The following is a 25,391-nucleotide window of genomic DNA, read 5'->3' as shown; positions in this document are numbered from 1 at the left end:
CAAAAGATATCATGTATTAGTTTTCAGTGAACATAAAATGTCTCTAACAAAATTCTGCTCCAATTAATGCAAAATGTGTGATATTATCATTATTAACAGAGCCACAAACAGGTTGAAACTTTTTTTTTTTTTTAATTGCTGGTACACTCTTCAGAATATTTTAATGCAGTATGTAGGATATAACTGCAGAAGACTGTACCTTTCGGATGGTGTTTCAAAAGTTGAAATCCACTGAGTAGGTAATGGAAGAATTTTTTTGAAAATCATTATAAGTGCATAGTTTCTGGAGACAAGTACAAAATATAGGCTTGGGTCCTTCAGAGTTTTAAATAAGTGTGCCCATATGATTAAGTTATAGAGGTAGACCTACTCGCATCGAGCGTTTGCTCATCCTCGTCGTCATTATGATACATCTGACCTTGCTCCTAACATTATGTCAAAAATTTGCATAAGCTGATTACTTAGCCACTGCCACCCACCATCTGGATACTATATTAAGTCTGCTCGGGAAATGCTGCCTAGGCCCTGAGTATATTAGCATCACATTTCTGTAACTGGCAACTAGAGCCAAGCATGACTCAGACAGTATCAGCCAGCTTCCATCTCATCAGCAAGATGGTAGGCAAACAATTAAGAATGTATATCAACAGCACCTTGCTCAGTCACAATTCTCACCCAAAATATCTTGGTGTGTTCCATGACAGAACACATAAGTACAGATGAAACCTTGCATCAAAACATAAGACATGAAACAACATCTTTCATAAACTGCGTGGCACCTTGTGGCATACTGCAGCAGATACTTCGTGATACTCAGCCCTTGGACTTGTATACCAAACAGCTTAATAATGCTGCTTGGTGTGACTAAACAGCACCCAAGCAAAAGGAAGTAGATGCCCAGTTGAACAATACAATGTGGATAATCTTTGAGATTATGTGATCTATTCCAGTATGTACTAATTACGAATTCTATCTCGTGTGGCTCCACCAGACTTGCACCATTCAAATTCATTACTTTACGAGTATAATAAAATCACATCCTACACTTTCCTTCAAACTCACAAGGATATTAACATCGGTAGTCTAAAATTCAGTCACCCCCCCCATCAAATGAGAACAGACAAGCAGTTGACCAAGTCAGGCTTCAATCTGTCTGAGAAATGGAAACAGCAGTGGTTACGTGTTGCTCCTGATCAGTTTACTGTTCATGTTCCAGGAGGCTTTTACCTCTCTGCAACCTTGGTCTTCACTGAACAAAACATAGTCGATGTGCTTCTGGAGCTTATCTGGCAGTGGACGTGCAGCGTCCTGTCAGACTCTGGAGTATATTCTCTCTGAATGTCCGCTGTGCTCGTACCAGGGATCGCAGGCAGATTTTGTGAAGATTCTGTCATCCTTAACCCCTTCCCAGTGTCAAGGTCATTATTCGCAAGTTGCGTGAACCGCTTATAAGCGTCATCCAAGTTTGTGTGTTTATTACAGATTACGTCAATCGCTTATAAACATCAGAAATTTATAGATACTTCTGACATCTACACGGAATATCATATTCCACGTAAAATTCAAGTAGCCGTGCACACGTTTTCCACGTGGTCAGCAGTCGAAGCAATATGGCTTCCGCGCTATAACCACCGAGTGTAAACAAACACAGTAATTTAGCACTGATATTGGAGCAAATGCTCTTGCTTTGCGATGAAAGTGAAAATGAAACTGACAATTATTCTTCCGAATCGAGCGCCAAATTCCACAATGACAGACATGATTGTGAAGAATTTGAAGACATTCAGACTGAGTGGGTTACGTTTGGAGGGCTGCACAACATATTTGATTTTATTGGCAAAGTGGGATTCGTGCTAACTTTGGGGATAATTCAGAACCTTTGATAATATTTGAACATTTTGTTAGTAATGAAAAATTATCTGAAGTAAAAAAAAAAAAAATGCAACACATGGAAAATTAACCCTTAGCAGACAATATTTTTCTTGTGTAGTACTGCACTAGTCATATTTTTTTCTTCAAAAAAGCTGTATTTTTACAATGAAGGTAAAATGAAGATACAAAGTCTGACTCATAACATTATGAATTAATTTATCAATCTAGATATACCCTATAAGCAATAAACATGTAGTTAAAAGACAGTTTGCCCCTTTCCTACTTATATTTCTTCTCCGTGTGGTACTTCTTGAAGCAAATTCCATGATGAAAACCAGATTTCTTGGTGCAAGTGTTGCAAAAATATACTGTTTCTCTTCTTCTGCACTTTTACTGCCTGTTGCTCCACACTGCACAATCTTTGGAATTTCCCTTGGTGTTTGAATATATGAAGTGAGGCTTCCCATTCAGCTGTTCTTCTACATTACTGGTTGATGGTCGTCCTCTCTTGTTGACATTTCGGTTACGGACATCACAAACCATCTCTCATACCAGTTCTTTCCGGTATTGCCTTTGCCTCAGTGGCTTCTGGCTGCTGCTGTGAGTTCCCTTCCATGTTGAATAATAAGAAGCTGTTCACCACACAGACATTCAGCAACCACTGAGGCAGCCATCCATAAACTACATATGGATGAGGCTGAGGAGTTAAGAGAGAAATGTGAGACTCATAAGGTCCGCTGTTGTACCCGCACCCAATTTAATAAGAGGCAAGAGGAGAGCTCTGAAGGAACTTAGAGATGATTCTAAACTGACCATTCTCTCCGCTGATAAGGGTAATGTGACAGTGGTTATGGACACTGACGAGTATAAGAATAAGATCTCGGCTATATTGTTAGAGCCAATTTACAGATTGAGCTCATGTGACCCTACCACTCGTGTATCCAACGCCAACAGTAAAGCTCTAGAGGCAATCTTCAATTCCGGAAGAGGAGGCTAAACATCTGTTCCTGGGGGATGCTGTGCCTCCTAGATTATATGGACTTCCTAAGATCCATACAAAAGATGTTCCCCTCAGACCTATTGTTAGTGAGATAGGTTCTCCTACGTATGCTCTGGCTAAATACCTAAGCAAAATTGCTTCAGCCATACATAGGACGACTGAATCATACATCAAGGACTCTCAGTATTTTGTCAACAAGCTGTCAACCATAACCCTTCAACCTAATGCACTTTTGGTGAGTTTTGATGTGGAGTCCTTGTTCACAAAAGTGCCGATTGATTCGGTCATGTCTCTCATTGAACACCTGTTCCCTGAGGACATTACTAAGCTATTTTACCACTGCATGACTTCCAGCTATTTCTTGAGGGGTGGGAATTTTTATGAACAGACGGACGGAGTGGCTATGGGAAGTCAACTAATTTCTTTATGGAGCCATTTTAGGAGGAAGCTATTGTTTCGGGGCCTGTCAAACCTATCCCTTTCAGACCGTGTACGCACAATTGTGCGGGTTCGTATTTTATTTATGTCTGAGCTTATTTGACGTTTTCTTGGCGCTAGACCGGACTGCAGTGCTTGTGCGGGACAGGTAGCATGTACTTCAGCTGTTTTTATTTAGTACTTGAGCACCAGGGGGAAGGAAGAAGAGTTTAAAAATACAGTCCATTAGCAATATGGTGGGAAGCAGTAATGCCTAAAGTAAGTATTTATTTATTGCATTCATATTAATCTAGAAGCTTTACTGAATATCAGAATATAATCTATGAAGTGTGTAGATTGTGTAGCAAACGAAAATTGTGAACTTTCAACATCGTACGTAATACCATGAGGTTTTGAATGTTGATACGCACAAATGTGCGGGCTAGGTTTCCTTACAGCCAATGCATGCAGGAGTGCTGGGTGCTGTCGCAAAAAGGACTGACAAAGAAATCTCATACTCTACATGAGAAATGTAATGTATAAGATTTTAACTGTTTAAAATCGTTCCACACTGTAAAATAGAACATTTGATCATGTATATGTGCATATTCACATGTGTTGTGTTGTTTGAGTCATCAGTCCATAGACTGGTTTGATGCAGCTCTCCATGCCACCCTATCCTGTGCTAACCTTTTCATTTCTACGTAACTATTGCATCCTACATCTGCTCTAATCTGCTTGTCATATTCATATCTTGGTCTACCCCTACCGTTCTTACCCCCTACACTTCCTTCAAAAACTAACTGAACAAGTCCTGGGTGTCTTAAGATGTGTCCTATCATTCTGTCTCTTCTTCTCGTCAAATTTAGCCAAATCGATCTCCTCTCACCAATTCGATTCAGTATCTCTTCATTCGTGATTCGATCTATCCATCTCACCTTCAGCATTCTTCTGTAACACCACATTTCAAAAGCTTCTATTCTCTTTCTTTCTGAGCCAGTTATCGTCCATGTTTCACTTCCATACAATGCCACGCTCCACACGAAAGTCTTCAAAAACATCTTTCTAATTCCGATATCAATGTTTGAAGTGAGCAAATTTCTTTTCTTAAGAAAGCTCTTCCTTGCTTGTGCTAGTCTGCATTTTATGTCCTCCTTACTTCTGCCATCGTTAGTTATTTTACTACCCAAGTAACAATATTCATCTACTTCCTTTAAGACTTCATTTCCTAATCTAATATTTCCTGCATCACCTGCCTTCGTTCGACTGCACTCCATTACTTTTGTTTTGGACTTATTTATTTTCATCTTGTACTCCTTACCCAAGACTTCATCCATACCATTCAGCAACTTCTCGAGATCTTCTGCAGTCTCAGATAAAATAACAATATCATCGGCAAATCTCAAGGTTTTGATTTCCTCTCCTTGGACTGTGATTCCCTTTCCAAATTTCTCTTTGCTTTCCTTTACTGCCTGTTCTATGTAAACACTGAAAAGGAGAGGGGACAAACTGCAGCCTTGCCTCACTCCTTTCTGGATTGCTGCTTCTTTTTCAAAGCCCTCGATTCTTATCACTGCAGACTGATTTTTATACAGATTGTAGATAATTCTTCATTCTCGGTATCTGATCCCTATCATCTTCAGAATCATAAATAGCTTGGTCCAATCAACATTATCGAATGCCTTTTCTAGATCTACGAATGCCATGTACGTGGGCTTGTCCTTCTTGATTCGATCCTCTAAGATCAGACGTAAAGTCAGGATAGCTTCACGTGTTCCTACATTTCTTCTGAAGCCAAATTGATCTTCTCCCAACTCAGCTTCGACTTGTTTTTCCATTCTTCTGTAAATAATACGTGTTAAAATTTTGCAGGCATGAGATACTAAACTAATGGTGCGGTAGTTTTCACACCTGTCAGCACCGGCTTTCTTGGGAATAGGTATAACCACATTCTGCTGAAAATCGGATGGGACTTCTCCTGTCTCATACATCTTGCAGACTAAATGAAATAACCTTACCATGCTGGTTTCTCCTAAGGCAGTCAGTAATTCAGAGGGAATGTCATCAATTCCAGGTGCCTTGTTCCTATTGAGGTCACTCACAGCTCTGTCAAACTCTGACCTCAAAATTGGGTCTCCCTTTTCATCAACATCAACAGCCTCTTCATGTTCCAGAACCAAATTATCTACATCTTTACCTTGATACAACTGTTGGATATGCTCCTGCCATCTTTCTGCTCTGTCTTCTTTCCTTAGAAGTGGTTTTCCATCTGAGCTCTTAATATTCATACACCTAGATTTCCTTTCTCCAAAGGTTTCCTTGATTTTCCTGTATGCAGCATCTACCTTTCCCAGGACCATACAGCCTTCGACATCCTTGCATTTCTCCTTCAGCCATTCTTCCTTAGCTGCCTTGCACTTTCTATCCACTTCATTCTTTAATCGCCTGTATTCTTTTCTGCCCTCTTCATTTCTAGCATTCTTGTATTTTCGTCGTTCATCAATCAGGTCTAGTATCTCCTGAGTTATCCACTGATTCTTAGTTGATCTCTTCTTCCTTCCTAACATTTCTTCAGCAGCCCTACTGACTTCATTTTTCATGACTCTCCACTCTTCCTCTATAGTGTTTCCTTCAGCCTTTTCATTTAGTCCTTGTGCAACATGTTCCTTGAAACAATCCCTCACATTCTTTTCTTTCAACTTGTTTAGATCCCATCTTTTTGCATTCTTTCCTTTCTTCAATTTCTTCAACTTCAGATGGCATTTCATGACCAACAAGTTGTGGTCAGAGTCCACGTCTGCTCCTGGGAAAGTTTTGCAATCCAACACCTGGTTTCTGAATCTCTGCCTAATCATAATGAAGTCTATTTGATACCTTCCAGTGTCTCCAGGTCTCGTCCACGTATACAGCCGTCGTTTGTAGTGTTTGAACCAAGTATTGGCAAGGACTAAATTATGATCAGTGCAGAATTCAACCAGACGACTTCCTCTTTCGTTCCTTCGTCCCAATCCAAATTCTCCTACTGTACTACCTTCTCTTCCTTGGCCTACCACTGCATTCCAGTCTCCCATCACAATTAGATTCTCGTCACCTTTTACATATTGTATTAAATCTTCTATCTCCTCATATATTCTTTCGATTTCTTCATCATCCGCTGAACTAGTAGGCATATAGACCTGCACTATTGTGGTGGGCATTGGTTTGGTGTCTATCTTGACGACAATAATTCTTTCACTATGCTGGTCGTAGTAGCTTACCCGCTGCCCTATTTTCTTATTCATTATTAAACCAACTCCTACATTTCCTCTGTTTGATTTTGTGTTGATAATTCGGTAGTCGCCTGACCAAAAATCTTGTTCTTCCTGCCAACGTACTTCACTTATGCCAACTACATCTAACTTTAGCCTATCCATCTCCCTTTTCAGATTCTCTAACCTACCACAACGATTCAAACTTCTAACATTCCATGCTCCGACTCGCAGAATGTCAGTATCCATCTTCCTGATGATCGCCGCCTCTCGTGTAGTCCCCACCCTGAGATCCGAATGGGGGACTAGTTTACCTCCGGAATATTTTACCCGGGAGGAAGCCATCATCAGTACATCATTCATACAGAGAGAGCTGCATGTCCTCGGGAGTTAGTTACGGCTGTAGTTTCCCGTTGCTTTCAGCCGTGTAGCAGTATCAACACACCTAAGCCATGTTGAGTATTATTACAAGGCCGTATCAGTCAATCATCCAGACTGCCGCCCTTGCAACTACCGAAAGGCTGCTACCGCCCTTTCGATGAACCATTCGTTAGTCTGGTCTCTCAACAGATACCCATCCGATATGGTTGCACCTGCGGCTCGGCTATCTGCATCATTGGGACACGCAAGCCTCCCCACCGCGGCAAGGTCACATGGTTCGCAGAGGTTCACATGTACTGAGATGAATTTTTTTAATTTTTTATTTTTTGCAAGTAGCGAATGAAGTCCTGACACGCACAATTGTGTGGGTTCTGTTTTTCAGCCGATAGTTCTTATTTTGTAAAATAAACTGTAAAAACATGTATTTGAGAGCATTTTAGTAAGTTTTTGACGTTTTGACACTTCCAGATTTCATTCAGGTCTGACGACAAGCTGCTGCTGCCAAAAGGGCAGTAATGTCAAAACTCCTCCTCAATGTAGAAAATGTAATGTTTACTTGTGTTTGAACGAAGATTTAATTGTTTAAAATTATTCCCCACTGGAAAATAGAACATTTGATCATGTACATATGTATATTCACATGCTTTGAGGTAATTTTTCTTTTTTGTAAGTAGTGAAGTAAGTCCTGACACGCACAATTGTGCGGGTGCTTTTTTTTCAGATGTTAATTTTTATTTTGTAGAATAAACTAAAAATATATGTATTTAAGAGCATTTTAGTCAGTTTTTGACGTACAAACAAAAATTCACACCGCCAGTTTTCTTTCAGGTCTGAAAGGGTTAAGATATGATGGAGGTTTGTTGATGATACATTTGTGGTCTAGACAGAAGGTCCTGAGAAACTTCATCTATTTCTAAACCACCTAAATCAGCAACATCCTTCAATTAAATTCACGATGGAGATGGAGTCGGACAGATGCCTTCCTTTCTTGAATGTTCCAGTAAGAAAGAAACCAGATGGTTCCTTGGGACATACCATCAATCGTAAGCCTACTCACACAAATCGCTGTCTTCATGCAGATTCTCACCACCATCCAGCACAAAAACAAGGCATTTTCACGACACTCACCGAGAGGGTGAGACGAATTTCTGAGCCATCAAACATCCAAGTGGAGATGGACACACTCAAAGTCACATTCAAGGGTAATGGTTACAGCGATTTGCAGATTGATAGAGCCCTACATCTCAGAGAAACGACCAAGCAAAGCTCACAGAAGGAAGAAGTGAAGGGAACTGCCTACCTGCCTTACATTCATAACACCACAGATCGAATTGCGAAGGGGGGCAACACAATATAAAAGCAGTGTTTAGCACCATCACTAAAGCTGCTCACAGTCTGGGTAAAACCAAGGACAAATTGTCCCCACTTTTACATCCTGGGGTACACGAAATTCCCTGTACTTGCAGTAAGGTATACATTGGCCAAACATGCCGGTCCATTGGTAGTTAATGTAAGAAATTTCATTTTTTGTCCATATTGAACTAAGAATTACAATGAGTAAACTTTTAATATCCACCTATTCAATACGATAATAATGTTGTTCATAGATGTAATTACAACATACTGTATATAATTAGAATGTTGTAATTACATCTACAAACAACATTATTATTGTATTGAATAAGTAGACATTAAAAGTTTATTCATTGTGGTCCATTGGTACTTGTACCAAAGAACATGAACGCAATATTCGTCTCAACCAGCCAGACAAATCAGCAATAGCTGAGCATGCTCTATCATCAGGTCATGATGTCATGTTCCAAAATTAAGAGATAAGAATTTCATACTGTTCCGTATTGAAGCGAATTCACTAATAAGTTAAAAAGAAAGTATAAAATGGTTCAACCTTTCAATATTATTATTATTATTATTATTATTATTATGTGCGTATGGACCCAATGGATCACGCAATGCTCTAACGATTCTGTTTTCTGAGTTGCCAAACAGCTCTCATCCTTTCTCCGTGGATCCTTTTTCGTTCTTCTGTCCACTTTGCTCCAGTCTTCCTTTTCACTTCGTTCTCTGGTTGCACTTTCCATCCATTAATTTTTTTCCTATAAAGGTTTCTGTCTGCGGTGTCATTTGGGTTTATCTGGGCTTTTTCCAGATCCTTCTTCACTTCTAGTACCCATGGAATATTTTTTAGATGTTCTATGTAAGTGAGAATCTTGTGTGTCAGTCTACTTGCTGGCAATCTGTGGACGTGCCCATAGAATTTCAGACGTCTTCTGCGGATGTCTGCTGCAATGTTGGAATGCTCTTCTGTCTCTTTGCGTGACCTCAGTCTATATCCATCTTCTGTTTTTCGGGGGCCGAGAATTTTCCTCAGGATTCTTCTTTCTTCTTTTAAAATGTTTTCTAGGTCACCTTTCCCATTTAGTGTAAGGGTCTCGCTGGCATATAAGACTTTGGGCTTTATTACTGTATTATAGTGTCTGATCTTTGCATGGCGGGACAAGCACTTTTTATTGTATATGTTGTGAACCCTACCGTAGGCTTTCCGAAATTTTTGTAGGCGAATTTTCTGGGCAGCCTTCTCGCCTCCCGTTGGTTCAAGTATTTCTCCCAAGTACTTGAAGTGTGGTACTCGGTTGATTTGCCCATGTGTCGTGTTCAAATTTTGGATGTCAAATTTTGAGCAGAAGAACTTGGTCTTTTCAAAGGAAATTTGTAGGCCAACCTTTCCAGCACATTTGCTAAGGGTTTCAATTTGTTTAACGGCTGTGAATACATCATCTGTAAGTATGGCCAGGTCATCTGCAAAAGCGAGGCATGATATCTCAATACCGTCTTTGGGTCGTCCTAGTCGTATGGGGCGCCAGTATCCCACGTCTTTCAATACCTTTTCCCACTCGCGGATGACTTTGTCTAGGACGAGGTTGAAAAGAAGCGGAGATAAGCCGTCACCTTGTCGGACGCCAGTTTTAATCGGGAATGGTTCAGAGATCTCCCCCATGAATTTAACTTTGGAGATAGTGTCAGTGAGTGTTGCCTTGATGAGGTTGAGGGTCTTGGAATCAAGCCCCAGTTCCTCAAGAACATCGAAGAGAGACTGTCGATCAACCGAGTCGTACGCTTTCCTGAAGTCAACAAAAATGCAGATGACCGGTTTGTTCCTCAATGTTTTGTATTTAAGTGTTGTCTTCAAGTTGAATATTTGTTCTGCACACGAGCGACCAGGGCGGAAGCCTGCTTGATATTCGCCAATACTTTGTTCAAGTTGTTCTTGCGTTCTCTTCAAAAGGCAGGCTGAAAGAATTTTGTAAGTCACTTGGAGAAGAGAAATGCCCCTGTAATTGTTTACGTCAGTCTTATCTCCCTTTTTGTGTAATGGTACCGGTTTCGACCAATATTTTTGGTCATCAGAAATAGGAGTAAAACAATGCACAGATAAATAAATTGTGAAGTATAAAGAATTCTGTAGGATGCTGAAAGTGAAGCACTAAAAACTTTAGCGAGTACTGTGTGTTGAAAGATGCACAGGTAAATATATGAAGTTTAGATGGAACTGTCAGATGCAGTTTATGAAGCACTATTGTCGCCAGTGGTGGGACATTAATAATGTGGAAAGTGTCAAATTATCAAGATATGATCATTTAATTCTTGTCTTGTCATTATTCTAAAATTTTGTAAATTTACCATTGCAAAAACAAAGGAGCATTAAAAGACATTTTCGAAGAAATCAATGAAACATTTGTTTTGTGAATTTATGCAAGTGTTAATAAGGTTTTCAGTACTCGCAAGAAAGACATTAAGTGATATTTATTTAATCGTTATGACTGTTGGTAGGAAGAATTATTATTTTGGTAGTTGAAATTTCCTGTAGTTGTGCTTGTTGTAACTTGCAATCTGTTAAACAACCTTTTGTATCACCCTGTATTTGCCACATGGAGATTTAGATAACAAAATTGCTGCATTTCAAAATCGAATCCTGTAGAACTTGTCCATATATGGTAATGTGTTTTAATTGGTCGGAATAATGACCTCCTTCATTGGCGAAAATTTTGGGTCGAATTGTAGTAAGCTTACCTGATTGGATTTTTGCACGTTTCTGAATTTAGCAAAGCTCCATCAATTAATTGTCCTTCATTATTCTTGTTTGGTTTGATTCTCTCGGTGTTAGATTTTCGTTCATTTCTGGTTTCGTGCCTTCAAAATTTATTTACCCAGTTTGCTCGAGTATGGAATCCTGTGGACTGAGTAAGTTTTCTAAATTTTGTAGCCCTGCTGTATCTGTCCTTCCATATTTGTAAATAATTGTAAATTTCGGATGTCAATTTTGTTTGTCTTGGGTGCCTTGGGAAAGCATTTGTGTGTGTACAGAGACTTAGGACTTAAGGTGCTGAGAGGCCATTCCTCTCCTGGGAGTACGATATTTGTCCTAAGAGTCTCATTGTCGAGTGATGGAAATCAGTAATACTGAAGTCGTTTTGTGCCTTTTCATTGGATGGTACTGCTGATTCAGGGATCATCACACTTGTGTTTTTAGTGTGTTTTTGTGGTGTCGTATGTTAGAGGGTAGACAGGTTCATAGTCTTGTGTGTCATACTGTAATCTGATATGCCCTGGTATGAAGGTGTTATTTGTGCCTTTTATTTCATATCGGTGAGTTGGATTTCCGTATGTGCACTCTTGAATTCCTTTCATTTTTCATTTGGGATTTTTTGTTCATCGGTAAATTTAATGTTATTTTCTATTCTGTATTTTGGCCTTAATTGCATTTTAATTGACTGGTATAACACGTAATACGTAATGTGAGTGTTATCAGTTTTAAAATTTTAAAGTAATGAGTACATGGCATAGTAAATGAATAGTGACTTACTAACCTCATTTAATTGAATATTGGAGTAACTGGAGTAACTTAACCATTTCCCTCTTCTGAGTTCCCTTGCAACAGTCTAAATTTTTCCTTTTATTTATTTTGTTTTCTTTAAGATGTTGGGCAATTAAGAATGCACATAGTAATTTAATTCAGTGAAAACTTTTAAAGAAGATATGGTAGTGTATGAGGTGCCCAGATGGTAAGGTGGTATGTGTGTAATGCTTCAGTCTATGAAGGTCTAGTTTGGGTAATTTATTACTTGGAGCATGCTTTCTCTTTTATGCTGACCTCTCACGCCTATAGTTCTTGAAGATGTGAATTGAGTGAATGGTAATGTGTCCTGCTGTATCCTCAGTAACATGTATTTTGAAATTTATTTTCCTCGTAAAATTTCTTTGTTTCAATTTTGGGGAGTTATAAGGATTAGTTGTAAGCAAATTACCTTTTGGACAAATAGCTGGCCAGCCATTTCCTGGATTTTATAGTTTAATTAGGAGTTGTTGTAGTTGTAATGAGGATGGTCATGACCATGCTAGGTATAATTTAGTAAATAATGGAGTTTAGGCAAGATTAAGATGTTCATTCATGTTCGTAACTACAGATTTTATGTGAGATATTTTCAATTAGTGTAAACTCCGGTAAACTTTATTTTATTTGGTTCCTTATATTTTGTAAATTATTAAACATGCATGCCCTGGGGGGGGGGGGGGGGGGTTGGAGTTCCTGAAGATATTTGGTGCGAGGTTGTCTCTAATCTAGTAATAAGTTAGTCAAGAAAACAGAAAACCCACCCTGCAGCCTACGTTTCTTTAAAGACCCTTCTGGATACCCGAGCTATGGCTTTTCCTTTATAACTGCCTTTTCTGCTGTGGATTGACCTCTGTTCCAGTTATTACAATAACCTGGTCCATCCAGGGAACCTGCCGTGCCTATTGGGATGCTATGAATTCCTGACAAGTTTGCATCCGACCTGGGAGTTCAGTGACCCAAAGTTCCTGGTGGTGGCAGTTGCTCAGTACTCTGCCACGCTTTACTATTTGTTCACTGTGAGTTCACTACTTGAGTGAGCTAAATGTAGCTCTGCTGGAGGCCATGATGGGACTGAACAGGGATACCGTGTTGGCAGGTGGCCGATGTCAGCAACCCTATGGACAGCTACACCTGTGGTCGAGCTTAGGACATTCTGGTTCAAATAGACATTCCTGGTGAGAAAGGGATCAATATGTGGGTGCTATGTGTTGGAATCATTGTGTCGCCACAGACTTCGGACCTCCAGTTAAAACCTCCATTTAATTTAACTTGTTTTTAAGTTAATGGTTGAGCAGAGCTCAAAGTTGCGAGGGGGAGGATGTCGCCGGTGGTGGAATGTTAATAATGTGGAAAGTGTCAGTTTATCAAGATGAGATCATTTAATTCTTGTCTTGTCATTATTCTAAAATTCTGTAAAATTGCCATTGCAAAAAACAAAGGAACATTCAAAAACATTTTCGAAGAAATCAATGAAACTTTTGTTTTGTGAATTTATGTAAGTGTTAATTAGGTTTTCAGTACTTGCAAGAAAGACATTAATTTATATTTATTTAATCGTTATGACTGTTGGTAGAAAGAATTATTATTTTGGTAGTTGAAATTTCCCGTAGTTGTGTCTGTTGTAACTTGCAATCTGTTAAACAACCTTTTGTATCACCTTGTATTTGCCACGTGGAGGTTACGATAACAAAACTGCTGCGAACTTGTCTATATATGGTAATTTGTTTTAATTGGTCAGAATAACGACCTTCTTCATTGGCGAAAATTTTGGGTCAAATTGTAGTAAGCTTCCCTGATTGGCTGTTTGCGTGTTTCTCAATTTCTGGCCTTTGGCTCCTCGGTAGGAGCAGGGCCCTTGTCCGTGTCTTTGGTTTTCGCATGTCCAAACATTCGGACGCACTTCGGGAGTGGTCCCATGAGCGGCTCCAGCCACCTCAGGGTAAGCATGCTTCCTTATCTCAAACATTAAATTAACTTGTAAATTTCTTTGCTTCGGAGTTTACCTTAGACCCTGGTTTTTGCCGTTCAATCAATCAATCAATACTGATCTGCATTTAGGGCAGTCGCCCAGGTGGCAGATTCCCTATCTGTTGCTTTCCTAGACTTTTCCTAAATGATTTCAAAGAAATTGGAAATTTATTGAACATCTCCCTTGGTAAGTTATTTCAATCCCTAACTCCCCTTCCTATAAATGAATATTTGCCAAAGTTTGTCCTCTTGAATTCCAACTTTATCTTCATATTGTGATCTTTCCTACTTTTATAAACGCCATTCAAACTTATTCGTCTACTAATGTCATTCCACGCCATCTCTCCGCTGACAGCTCGGAACATACCACTTAGTCGAGCAGCTCTTCTTCTTTCTCTCAATTCTTCCCAACCCAAACATTGCAACATTTTTGTAACGCTACTCTTTTGTCGGAAATCACCCAGCACAAATCGAGCTGCTTTTCTTTGGATTTTTTCCAGTTCTCGAATCAGGTAATCCTGGTGAGGGTCCCATACACTGGAACCATACTCTAGTTGGGGTCCTACCAGAGACTTATATGCACTCTCCTTTACATCCTTACTACAACCCCTAAACACCCTCATAACCATGTGCAGAGATCTGTACCCTTTATTTACAATCTCATTTATGTGATTACCCCAATGAAGATCTTTCCTTATATTAACACCTAGATACTTACAATGATCCCCAAAAGGAACTTTCACCCCATCAACGCAGTAATTAAAACTGAGAGGACTTTTCCTATTTGTGAAACTCACAACCTGATTTTTAACCCCGTTTATCAACATACCATTGCATGCTGTCCATCTCACAACATTTTCGAGGTCATGTTGCAGTTGCTCACAATCTTGTAACTTATTTATCACTCTATAGAGAATAACATCATCCGCAAAAAGCCTTACCTCCGATTCCACTCGTTTACTCATATCATTTATATATATAAGAAAACATAAAGGTCCAATAATACTGCCTTGAGGAATTCCCCTCTTAATTATTACAGGGTCAGATAAAGCTTTGCCTACTCTAATTCTCTGAGATCTATTTTCTAGAAATATAGCAATCCATTCAGTCACTCTTTTGTCTAGTCCAATTGCACTCATTTTTGCCAGTAGTCTCCCATGATCCACCCTATCAAATGCTTTAGACAGGTCAATAGCGATACAGTCCATTTGACCTCCAGAATCCAAGATATCTGCTATATCTTGCTGGAATCCTACAAGTTGAGCTTCAGTGGAATAACCCTTCCTAAAACCGAATTGCCTTCTATCGAACCAGTTATTAATTTCACAAACATGTCTAATATAATCAGAAAGAATGCCTTCCCAAAGCTTACATACAATGCATGTCAAACTTACTGGGATCTGTGTCGGCGCGACGTAAAGCCCCTAGCAAAAAAAAAAAAAAAAAAAAAAAACTTACTGGCCTGTAATTTTCAGCTTTATGTCTATCACCCTTTCCTTTATACACCGGGGCTAGAATAGCAACTCTCCATTCATCTGGTATAGCTCCTCCGACCAAACAATAATCAAATAAGTACTTCAGATATGGTACTATATCCCAACCCATTGTCTTTAGTATATCCCCAGAAATCTGATCAATTCCAGCCGCTTTTCTAGTTTTCAACTTTTTATCTTATTGTAAATGTCATTGTTATCATACGTAAATTTTATTACTTCTTTGGCCTTAGTCTCCTCCTCTATCTCGACATCATCCTTGTAACCAACAATCTTTACATACTGCTGACTGAATACTTCTGCCTTTTGAAGATCCTCACATACACACTCCCCTTGTTCATTAATTATTCCTGGAATGTCCTTCTTGGAACCTGTTTCTGCCTTAAAATACCTATACATACCCTTCCATTTTTCACTAAAATTCGTATGACTGCCAATTATGCTTGCCATCATGTTATCCTTAGCTGCCTTCTTTGCTAGATTCAATTTTCTAGTAGGTTCCTTCAATTTCTCCTTACTTCCACAGCCATTTCTAACTCTATTTCTTTCCAGTCTGCACCTCCTTCTTAGTCTCTTTATTTCTCTATTATAATAAGGTGGGTCTTTACCATTTCTTACCACCCTTAATGGTACAAACCTGTTTTCGCATTCCTCAACAATTTCTTTAAACCCATCCCAGAGTCTGTTTACATTTTTATTTACTGTTTTCCACCGATCATAGCTACTTTTTAGAAACTGCCTCATGCCTGCTTTATCAGCCATATGGTACTGCCCAACAGTCCTACTTTTAAGACCTTCCTTTCTATCACATTTATTTTTAACTACCACAAAAACAGCTTCATGATCACTAATACCATCTATTACTTCAGTTTTCCTACAGAGCTCATCTGGTTTTATCAGCACCACATCCAGGATATTTTTCCCTCTGGTTGGTTCCATCACTTTCTGAATTAGCTGTCCTTCCCATATTAACTTATTTGCCATTTGTTGGTCATGCTTCCTGTCATTCGCATTTCCTTCCCAATTGACATCTGGCAAATTCAGATCTCCCGCTACAATCACATTTCTTTCCATGTCATTTCCCACATAGCTGACTATCCTATCAAATAATTCCGAATCCGCGTCAATGCTACCCTTTCCCGATCTGTACACTCCAAATATATCAAGTTGCCTATTATCTTTAGAAATGAGCCTTACACCTACAATTTCATGTGTCTCATCTTTAACTTTTTCGTAGCTTACAAATTCTTCTTTCACCAGAATGAACACTCCCCCTCCCACCCTTCCTATCCTATCTCTACGATACACACTCCAGTGCCGTGAGAAAATTTCTGCATCCATTATATCATTTCTCAGCCATGATTCAACTCCTATTACAATATCTGGTAAATATATATCTATTAAATTACTTAATTCTATTCCTTTCCTTACAATACTTCTACAGTTCAACACTAACAATTTTATGTCATCCCTACTTGATTTCCAGTTGCCTGTTCCCTTATCACCGCTCCCTAGGCCATCCCGTTTCCCTGAATGTACCTCCCTATTACCCTTCCAAACAAATTTCCTAACTTATAGGTACCACTGCGGTTTAAATGAAGGCGATCTGAGCGCAGATCCCTATCTCCTACCCACCCATTAGGATCTAGAAATTTCACTCCCAGTTTCCCACATACCCACTCCATAGTCTCATTTAAATCCCCAATCACCCTCCAGTCAGTATCCCTTCTACACAGTATTCCACTAATAACAATCTCCGCTTTCTTAAACTTCACCCGTGCTGCATTTACCAGATCCCACACATCTCCAACTATGTTGGTACTTAGATCAGCTTGCCTTACATTGTTGGTACCAATGAGAAACACTACCACCTTCTCCTTCCCCTCCTCCCTCTCTTCTACTTTCCTCAACATCTGCCTCAACCTAATTCCTGGATAACACTCTACCCTGGTACCCTTTCCTCCACACACTTTCCCCACGTGTCTAACGATGGAATCCCCCATGACCAGAGCCTCAACCCTACCCACCTCATTTGATCCCCTCCCCTCCTGGTCAGACCTATCTTTCCTGATAGCTGCAGAAGCTACTTCCTCCTCCCTTTTCTCCTTCCCATGACCCTGTTCCACCTGTCTTTTCCTATCCTCTACTCTACATTTTCCTTTCCTACCTTTTTCCTTCCTCCTACTTCCACACATCTCAGCAACAGTTCCCTGTCCCTCATCTTCCCTCTGTTGTTCTACCTGGAGTGACTCGTACCGATTTCGCACAGACACCTGTCCTGAATTCTGATTCTGAATAGAGCCCTTAGCCTGCAATCTCCTTCCCCTTAGAACATTAGACCACCTGTCTTCTACAACTCCTCCCTTTCCTTCCCCTCCCTCTTGTACACCTACTGTAACCTGCACATTGTTTGAGGGAGTTCTATCTTCCTTCCTGTCTTCTGTGAGAATCCTAATTATCTCCCTCAAACTTTCCAACTCCTCCCTCATACCCCTCAATGCCTTGCCACATCCACAGTAAGTACACTCGTGCTCCTTAGCCATTCTTTACGGGGGAAAAAATGAAATTAAAAATAAAATAACTTATTTCCAAAAAATAAGTGAACGGAGGGATATATTGTCTGGGATAGTACACAACAATAAGGTAATTATTATACGACTACACTACAATACTACTTAGTCGTGCTCTATTTTTTTTTTATCCTACAACCCCTGACAAGATAAAAACTGCTGTTAATTACTGAATATCAAAAGTAATAGCCTACACAAGAACTACACAATTCCAAACTGCAATTAAGCCTATTCTAATTACAACAACAGTATTTTAGTAAGAGTTTCTACGGATACCTCTACTACACCAGTACTACACAAATATTTTACAATAATAAAATAATCACACTAAATTCTAATAGGATATTACTCGTATACTACTGTACAGTACACTACAGTAATTTTAAACTACTTTCAGACGTATCCTAATTACGATACCGGTACCGTACCGTATGTCACTAAACTAAGCACAACAGAAATGAAATTTGCAAGAACTACTGTACTCAAAGATTACCAACGAAGCTAAATGCTTAGACAAATTATTATTAGTATTACGGTCTAATAGATACACACGAATATAGCAGGCAAGATACGGCACTATCTAAATGTACTGTGTATCTAAATGTACTGTATCTATACTACAATGTATCTACACTACACTACACTGCGTTTGGTTAAATGCTTAAGTATCGAAAGGATTGCCGTACACGAAGAAAAACACAAATATAATTGGCAAGATACTATCTAATATATTATACCTTATCTTCACTACAATTCTACTGAAATGTGGTTATGTGATTATTACAGCTGGTGGATTACTATTATTTTCCCTACTCCACGGGACGGAGAATGAAAGTGTCCTTAATTAGGCCTACTGAAAAAGACGAGGTTGTCTACAGTAATTTCTCAAATATTTCTATCAAAACTACTACTACTCCAGGGACTTGAACTGCAATTTCTGGGATATATGAACTTTATTATTATTAGCTAACCACTCATAAATACTGAAAGATCGAGGGAGCGAAATATAGATTACGGATACTTTAACTACCTACTCAGAAGTACAAATGAATGGAATACAAGGTAAGGTAATGCCTTAGCTCGTCAGCTAGGCATACCCTTTTCATTTTGGAGTCAATTCCCTTTCATTAACATTTTTGGTTGTGTCATGTGCCTCCCGTAGTCCTGCTTCAATTTAATATATGCTGTTTGGAGCTATGCGTCTCTCACTCGTGTGTATGAGGAAGGCAGCAACTCGAAAGGCCTCTGCATTAGATTTTAAATTCCTTGTCAATCAAATGTAATAGTCTTTCAATCTCCTTTTCTATTTTCGTTGTAAAATTGCTGTAATATTTAAAATTCCCTGTTAAATTTTAATTGCAAAAGTTGATCTTATTTTCTTAAATGTGACCTTAATATTTTATCGTTTGTTGCTGGACAGATTGTTGTAGAAATGAACTTGTAATGTAAAATTTATGTTTTCTGAAGAACCATAGATAGGAACCTCGTGGTTCGATTCTCCTTTGTTATTCTTTATTGATCATGTTACTTTATTTTAAATTGCTGTTATTCAATTATGTTAAACTTTTCTTAATTTGTTAGTAAATGCAAACTGAAGGGGAACCGCATGCACGTCTTTTTCCCTACATGTAAGATTACATCCTCTTAGGGATCCCAGCCTGCTGTCCCACATCCTTTCTCTAGTTGTCATGTTGGTAATCCTGCTTAACTTTTCTTCTAGCCATGTGTGTGTTTTCGAAATTTGAGATGTTATAAATGGTGTCTTATTGGTTGACATATGTTCCTTAAAGTTTATTACTTTGATTTAACGTGTTCTTTAAATTAATGTTACCTTCTAAAGGGGGGGTGATATTGATGGACACTGACGAGTATAAGAATAAGATCTCGGCTATATTGTCAGAGCCTGTTTACAGACTGAGCTCACGTGACCCTAAAACTCGTGTGTCCAACGCCATCGTGAAGCTCTTAAGGAATCTTCAATTCCAAAAGAGGAGGATAAACTAGTGATGGGCGGTCTGATACGAGGTCTAGAGATTTCTCGGGATTTCTCGAGATAGCACATGCATTATTTCTCGTGAGAAATTTTGAAAAATCTCGAGAGCATTGTCCCCACAATGTGCGGCGAGCAGCGTGTTGTAGGCCTTTAGGTAGTCGGAGCTGAATGTTGTATGTTCCGAATATGCGAATAGCCAACCACGGGCCTTCTCATTTTCGTAAATACGTGTCAACAAGCGACTAGGGCGTTCATTTATACTGAGGTCTATTTTGACGCAGTATAACATAATTATAAAGGATACGCATTCGGGCATTGTATGCACTGGTAGGTACACGAATGAGTGGTTTAAGTACAGAACCTGACGGCTACTGTAGGTACACGTAACTGGGTACTAGAGGCGTGCATTATTCGAACTCGAGATGAGGCAAGATGCGCCTTGCTGCATATGCAACCACCATTATGCATGAGTGGAATGTGGAATCTAAATTGCTATAGAGTATTCGCGTCATAATCAGGTAGGCACCATACTTTGATATATGACGGTGCAATGTGAACTGTGTCGAATTGTACGCCACAACTTGAAAACGATGTCCGAAATGCAACGTAAGTCGTGGATGTCAGTTATTTTTAAGAGATGTCACATAGCACAGCCCACTGTGTTGCTTATTCAAAAGAAGTAAAATACATCGGCAGAAATACTTCTGGGATGATCCGGCACTTACAAATGCATAACATCAATGAAGAGGAATCATCACAGAACACCCCCGGCCCAGTCTGAATCACAAGAAACTACCCTGCCGACAACGATTGTGAGGCATCCAGGTAGGATTACATCCTAATAACAATTATTAACAAATTATACGGGTTATTCAGTTAAGAAATCCACCTGACATAACTCGTGAACAGTTTAAGATACTGGCATTCTGTATTCACTTTCGTTAATGGTAAGGAGCTCATAGTTCAACATGCAGTGCTTTCATAGGATTTTGACAAAATTTATCGTCTCACACACGTTTCCATGTAAGAACTGCTGATGATAACGTTAATACTTTCAATACGGAACAATGAAATTTTTATCTTTAAATTATCAAACTTACACTCATAGTTACTGGCATGTCTCACAACTCGCAGCACACAAGAATCGGTCTTGAGAGCGTTGCCCATCACCCCTGTTACACGTTCCACTCATGTGTAATGGGGGTTGCGTATGTAGCAAAGCACATCTTCCCCGTCTCAGGTTCGAATAATGCACGCCTCTAGTATCCAAGTAGGTGTACATCCTATCTACAGTTATTCATAAATTATGCATTGTTATTCACCTAAGATGTCCACCCCAAATAAGTTGTGAACAGTTTAAGATACTGACATTCTGTTTCCACTTTTTAGTTCATAGTATTAAGGGGTTCATAGTTGAACATGCAGTACTTTTCCAGGCTTTTGACAAAATGTATTAGCTCACACGTTTTCATAAGAGAACGTTATTTCTGCCAATGATATACTATCAAGTTTACAGTCGTAGTTACTGGTACGTCGCACAGCTTGCGCTACAGGAGGATCGGTCTCGGGATTCTCGCAAGAGTCTCGAGATCTGCGACGTCAGTCTCGAGAGTCTCGAGCGAGAGCGTTGCCCATCACTAGGCTAAACATCTGTCCCCTGGGGATGCTGTACCTCCTAGATTATATGGACTTCCTAAGATCCATAAAAAAGATGTTCCCCTCAGACCTATTGTTACTGAGATAGGTTCCCCTACATATGCTCCAGCTAAATACCTAAGCAAAATTGCTTCAGCCACACGTAGGACGTACTGAATCATACGTCAAAGACTCTCGGTATTTCGTCAACAAGATGTCAACCATAACCTCTCAACCTAATGCACTTTTGGTGAGTTTCGATGTGGAGTCCTTGTTCACTAAAGTGCCGATTGACTCGGTCATGTCTGTCATTGAACACCTGTTCCCTGAGGACATTACTAAGCTATTTTACCACTGCATGACTTCCAGCTATTTCTTGTGGGGTGGGAATTTTTATGAGCAGACGGACGGAGTGGCTATGGGAAGTCCATTTTCGCCCATAGTGGCTAATTTCTTTATGGAGCATTTTGAGGAGGAATGCTATTGCTTCGGAGCCTGTCAAACCTATGATATGGTACAGGTTTGTTGATGATATATTTGTGGTCTGGACAGAAGGTTCATGATTGACATGCAATATCCTTAGAATTGTACAGTGCCTTATAAAGTGCATCTGATAAAAACGTGTGTTATAGTGCTTCATAAACTGCATCTGTCAGTATCATCTAAACTTCATACATTTACCTGTGCATCTTTCAACGCACTGTACTCCCTAAAGATTTTAGTGCTTCACTATCAGCAACTTACAGAATTCTTTATACTTCACAATTTATTCATCTGAGCATTGTTTTACACCTATTTGTGATCGGCTGATGATGACGAAAAATACTGGTCGAAACCAGTACCAATTTTAATTAAATAGGAATGTAGACCTACATTTCTTATTTTAATAGTATTGAAAGGTTGAACCATTTCATAACTTTCTTTTAACTTATTAATGTTCCAAGATGCTCGAGCTCTTACTCACACAAGACACTACAGGTCCAGGGTTATGCGGGAAGCTGTGGAAATACGTAGAAATCCTAACAATTTCAACAGGGACACTGGCTATCAATTAAGTAATACCTAGTTGCCAGCCATTAAAGATTTACACAGGTAGTTCCCTTCCCTGTCCCTTCACAACTGTTATTTTGTTTCGGTGTTTTCCAAATTCGTACCTTCCTCATCGCCAGATGTTTCAATCCAGACTTATGTCAATGTCATATGTGTGTACGTCTGTTATGTTATGTGACACTCTCAGACTGATTCTGATGGTTCCGTCAGCTTCCGCTTCAAACGCTAGCTCTGTACCGCTTCCGAGGAGACATCTGGTGACAAATGAATGTACCATTTCCACTTCTATTTGGTAACGTCTAATTTCAAGCTCATTGAGAAGCCTTTCTCGAGGACAGTTGAGATTTTCTTCTGATGAAGCACAGCATATTTCTCTGCGAAACGTAAAGAATTTCACCTTATTTTCTTGACATGGCAAAAGCCGAAAAGCCTATATCATTTCTATAAGTATGGGCCATGAAAGCATTAATGGCTACTATTTTCAATTATTGCAAATGTGCTCGAGTTTGAGTTTTCCACTTGACACAGTTTGTACTGACACACATGGTTGAACACACAGCCTTCTGGGGAGACCAACTCCTGATCACCAAGAAGGCCTCCCACAGTCCAGTATCGTTCCATGAGCAGTTCACTTCATGACTTGACTCGTATGCCATGCTGAACTCTGCATGGCCGCCTTACTCGCTACTCACTGACGCACTCACGAATGACCCACTACTAACTCGTGGCCATTCCATAACTGCCTCGTGCTACCTCACAATTGAATCAAGGCTGACTCTCATTCCTTTAGCTTCATTCTTTATTCAGAACAACAGAATATTCTTGAGGTTTTCACTTTCAGATCATTTTGGGTGCCTTCTCCATTGTTGGCCAGCTTCTAACATCTTCTAACGAGCTTCCTTCTCAATTGCCTCAACTAATCACTGGGGATATTATTTTATTTACTGCTGCCACTGCTGAACAAGCACTGTAGTCTTCCGCCAGCATCCTGCATTCTCTACATTCCTCGTAACAATACATTTCCAACCTACATAGATTAAATGACATCATATGTTTCAATCTTTTGGTCTTTGAAATTTTCTGCTGATCATCATCATCATCTTGAACCATTTCCAGTTGCCCAGGTGTGGTAAATGAGGCCCCTCCATTTCATCCTGTCCTTGTACCACTCTTCCTCCATTAACTTGTCCCAATCAATACCAGCATGCAGTACATCATTCTCGACTAGATCTATCCACGCCTTTCGTGGCCTTCCCACACGTCATCTTCCTTTTATTTTTCTGTGGTGCTTTTTTTTCCTGACAACCTCTTCATGTGACCAAACCACTTCAGTCTTCATACCTGAATCTTACTGAGGAGTGAAACATCTATTCATACTTCTTCTCTAATCTTCTCATTCCCTATCTCGTCTTTCTTGGTTTTCTGAATCATAGTAGCGAGGAACTTCATTTCAGCTACCTGGAGTTTAGAATTATCTCTATTGGTCAGTGTTGTGGTTTCAAGACTGTATACAAGAAATGGTGTATACCAGGACTTGTACAATGTCATATTTGTTTTCATGGGTATTTACTCATCCCACAACAGATGTCTTACTTGGTGATAAAATTGCATTGCCTTATTAATTTGATTATTTACCTCATGTTTTGCTAGGTTGTCGTTTGACAGAATGCTCCCCCAAGTACTTGAAATCTGGAACACTATCCATCTTGGGTTCATTTAGCATGACTAATGGTTCTGCTCCCTCCTTATGCACTGCCATCGCCACCATCTTTGTCTTGCTGATGTTTAAACCATAGTTCCTAAACTCCTCATTCATTTTCTGCTAATATTGGCTAAAATGTCTGAACAGCAATGGAAGGCAGGAAAATAAAAATCCAGAAGCCTTGTAAAATGTACACAGTGGGGTTAAATTACATTAAATTAAATTAAATAAATAAATAAATAAATAAATAAAGATACAGTTAAAACCTGCTATAATGACTCTGAAGGGACCACTAATTAATGGCGATTGTCACACAAAGCAGTCCTTGCCCCCCCCCCCCTTTTTTTTTCTTTTTTTGTTAACACATTGGTGACTGAGTCCGATCAGAGGTTCGGAGGCTACTAGCCCCTGTCGACCGGATAGTTCAAGCCTGAAAGAACTAATTTACACTCATCATCATCATCATCATCATCATCATCTAGGTATCCTTCCAACAGGCCAGGTAGGACTTTGGTGGACAATATGCCTCCATCGGTTCCTGTCACAGAGTTCCTTTCCTTTTACACTGCTGCACGCAAACTCATGTACCGCAAAAATATTCTAGATATAGACCTCAAACTTTTAAATTACGAACTGGATTATCTTTTGAGGAACCACTGACTGTATCTATACCTACTACATACTACAAGTGCTATCTATACTAGATTTCTGTGGATCTGAGTCTCTGCTGTATTCCAACACACGAGACTGTTGTCCACGATTTGACATAGAAGGACCAAAAGCACTGTCAGAATCACTCACATAATTAGAAAGATCTAATTCACTGTCTCTAGTTACATCTAAGAACCAGTCTGCACATAATTCATCAGAAATATCCATATTTGTTAGCAACTGCATCTGCCGCACCATTTTGACAGCTGCACTGAAGCTCCAAGGAATAGCTGGACATTTCTGATATTATTTTGTTAAGTAGGTTTAAAGAAAAGAAGATGATGGAGTAATAGTTGTCTTATACTATTTATTCCATGACAACACGGTATAAAATTAATAATTTTGCCACCATATTGTAGCAACAATCAAGGAAACATGAAGTCCATAAAAACGAGAATTCTCGTAGCCTGTCACGTCGTAGCCTGAGAACCTACTGTAT

At 39.4% G+C, this 25,391-nt stretch overlaps 1 protein-coding gene across 2 annotated transcripts in view; it reads right to left on the bottom strand.

Moving 5' to 3' along the window:
* Positions 1-25,391, bottom strand: part of LOC136883437 (fatty acid synthase) — an 844,467-nt gene that overhangs the window by 300,624 nt on the left and 518,452 nt on the right. The gene's annotated exons all lie outside the window — the stretch shown is intronic.

This window comes from Anabrus simplex, chromosome 11 (genome assembly GCF_040414725.1).
Source record: "Anabrus simplex isolate iqAnaSimp1 chromosome 11, ASM4041472v1, whole genome shotgun sequence".
Classification (NCBI taxonomy): domain Eukaryota; kingdom Metazoa; phylum Arthropoda; class Insecta; order Orthoptera; family Tettigoniidae; genus Anabrus; species Anabrus simplex.
This window is presented reverse-complemented; position numbering and strand designations above follow the sequence as displayed.